This window comes from Octopus bimaculoides, chromosome 14 (genome assembly GCF_001194135.2).
Source record: "Octopus bimaculoides isolate UCB-OBI-ISO-001 chromosome 14, ASM119413v2, whole genome shotgun sequence".
Classification (NCBI taxonomy): Eukaryota; Metazoa; Mollusca; class Cephalopoda; order Octopoda; family Octopodidae; genus Octopus; species Octopus bimaculoides.
In genome coordinates, this window is record NC_068994.1 from 3796661 (window position 1) to 3799646 (window position 2986).

General features: G+C 37.9%; 1 protein-coding gene across 2 annotated transcripts in view; it reads right to left on the minus strand.

The window, feature by feature from the left end:
* The window catches only part of LOC106870054 (zinc finger protein 235), a 17631-nt gene that overhangs the window by 9988 nt on the left and 4657 nt on the right, over window positions 1–2986 (minus strand). The window contains exon 1 of one of the 2 annotated variants that reach the window (XM_014916024.2): window positions 187–747. The exons of the other annotated variant lie outside the window; for it this stretch is intronic. The gene's annotated coding sequence lies outside the window, so the exon portion shown is untranslated. Of the gene's footprint in view, window positions 1–186; window positions 748–2986 lie in introns of those variants that run through there. 2 annotated transcript variants of the gene reach the window in all.

Genomic DNA, 2986 nt, shown 5'->3' on the forward strand with positions numbered 1-2986 from the left:
ACATATATATATATATATATATATATATATATATATATACATACACACATACATATATATACATATATATATGTGTATATATATATATATATATACACACACATATATATAATGTATAAAGTATTGTCTTTTGCAGAGTTCCTGTTTCGCCAGAGTGTATAATATAGCCATGTTAACAAATATTACCAGCAAGTGGAATGACCATAGAGACAGTCCCCTTGTTGTTGTTATTTTGGTTGGGTCTGGGGAAAGAAGGGACAGCGCCCATGGCCTTTTGCATCCCGTCCAAAACCACTGGTCACAACAGACAAACATTGCTGGCTGCTTCGATGGAAGAACTACAAGCTGACAGTTGCAGCAAAAATACGGTCAACAAAACCGGACATATTGCTGTTGGTGCTGGTGTTGGTGGGTGTTCTTGTTGCAGTTAATTCCTTGTATATTTGTGAAATGAACAAAATGCAAGTTGCTGTTGTTGTTATTTCATAACTGCACCTGACAATGCAATGTTGTTATTGCTGTGGCTGCAGCTAATGAAATCCATGTTGTTGTTGTTGTTTTTATTATTGCAGAAGATAAAGTGCATAGTTTTGTTGTTGTTGTCATTGTTGCAAAAGGAGAAGATCATGCAACATGGCTGTTGCTGTTGTTGTTGTTGCAACGGCTAAAATGCATAGTCTTGTTGTTGTTGTTGTTATTACTGTTGCAGCTGAAGAAGTAAAAAGAAAAAACGTTTTCTACCACAGAGACATCAGTGCTACCTCCTACCGGAAGTAGTGAGAGGGACAGTGTTGTTTTCAAGGTGGTGGTCACGATCAGAGTGGTGCAAGGACAGAAATAGAGAGAAGAGATAAAAATGGAGGAAGAAGGAAAAGAGAGAGGGGGAGGGAGGGAGGGGAGAGAGAGGGACAGAGAGGGAGAGGGAGAGAGAGGGAGACAAAGAGGGAGAGTTAGACACTGAAAACAGACTCATTGTTTCTTTACACCTTTGTTGATATTGTGTACATCAACATTCTCATAGCTATCTGTGTGTCTGTCTGTCTGTCTGTCTATCAATCTGCCTATCCATCCATCCATCCGTCCATCCGTCCATCCATCCATCCGTCCGTCCGTCCATCCATCCATCCATCTATCTTTCTATCTATCTATCTACCTGTCTATCTACCTATCTATCTATTTATCCATCTCTCTATCTATCTTCCTATGTATGTCTGCATTTGTATGATTGTGTGTGTGGTTAAGAAGTTTGCTGCCCAGCTGCCTTCTTCTGGGTTCCATGGTTGTGGCATCCCAAATAATTGACTTCTGCTTTAGTCTGTGGCAGATCAAAGCCTTGAGAGTGGATGTGGTGGGATGAATATGAAAGAAATTCATTGTGTATACATCATCATCATCATCATCATCATCATTTAACATCCGCTGTCCATGCTGACATAGGTTGGATAGTTTGACAGGAGGAGGCTGGTAAGGTAAGGGGCTGCTTCAGGCTCCATTGTCGGGTTGTCCGCATGCTTTCTATGGATGGATGCCCTTCCTAACAGTAATCCCTTCACAGAGTGCACTGGGTGCTTTTTAACACAGCACCATTACCAGTGCATGTGTTTGTCGAATTAGGGGTCATTTTCTGCAAGCAATTTAGCAGTCACTTCTGTCAGTAAACTGTCCCCTCACTTGATGCTTTGCAGCTGAGTGAAATAACAAGTAAGGGTTAGTGACAGGTGGGCAACTGGTTGTGAAAAAAAAACACTTCAGTAATGTGTGTACGTGTGTGTGTGTGTATGTGTGTGTGTAGTATATCTATATATCGTGCAATATATATATATATATATATATATATATATACATAAATATAGGTATAGATATAAGAGACCCAAAGTGTATGTACACCACTATATGTATATAAAAAACAATACAAAAAAATGGGACAACAACGCGAAACATTCAGACAGTTAGATGATACAAGAAAAGGGGCAACAAAACATCCAGTTAGATGACACAAAAAGGGACAAGAAAAAATAAGGACGGGTCATTCAGAGTTTTCTTGTCCCTTTTTTGTATCATCTAACTGTCTGAATGTTTTGCGTTCTTGTCCCATTTTTTGTATTCTTTTTATATAGATCGCTGACCACTACCCACATTTTTTTCTCTCCTTGTTTCTTTCTGTGTTCCTTTTTGTTGAAGAGCGTAGGCTCGAAACGTTAAAGACTTTCTCTATTCCCGAGCGTTATACTAATACATCCTTTTGTTTTATACACCACCTGTCTTCATCTGTTGTTTTTTTGTGAATTCTCCTTTATATACATGTATGTATGTATCATGCAGTATATCCATGGTTTTAGAATAGGTATACAATGTCTGCATGTCATTCTTCATGAGAGGTGATGGCAAAAGGTTTGATGACGGACAGGGCATCTGGTCCAAAACTTGCTGCCTTGGAAAATTCTCCAAAACATGACAGTATGGAGGAAACTGGATATAAATATCTGATGATGATAATGACAATGATGATGATGATGGATGGTGATTATGATGATGACGACGACGACAACTATGATAATGATGATGATGATGATGTATATACATATTATTACAGCTAAATGTTTAGTCTGTTACTCCGGAAGTTTCCTCAATGTGCAGACAAGAGGAAAACTAGTATTTCCCTGCAAATAGAACTGGTTGTGGATCAAAGGGAAACTCCGTGGGTCACAGGACCCATCTCATCCGACTTAGGCCAAATGAGGCTGGTTCGTTTGATGAGTCTACTACGAAACTTGAAGTTGCATGGAGTCAAATGAAATAAAACAATAAAAGAATGCATGTTTGTGTGTGTGTGTGTGTATGAACATATATATATGTATATATCTATATATATAGATATACATACATATACACACATATATATACATACACACACACACATACAAATAAAATACGAACACATGCAAACATTCATATATATATATATATATATATATATATATATATA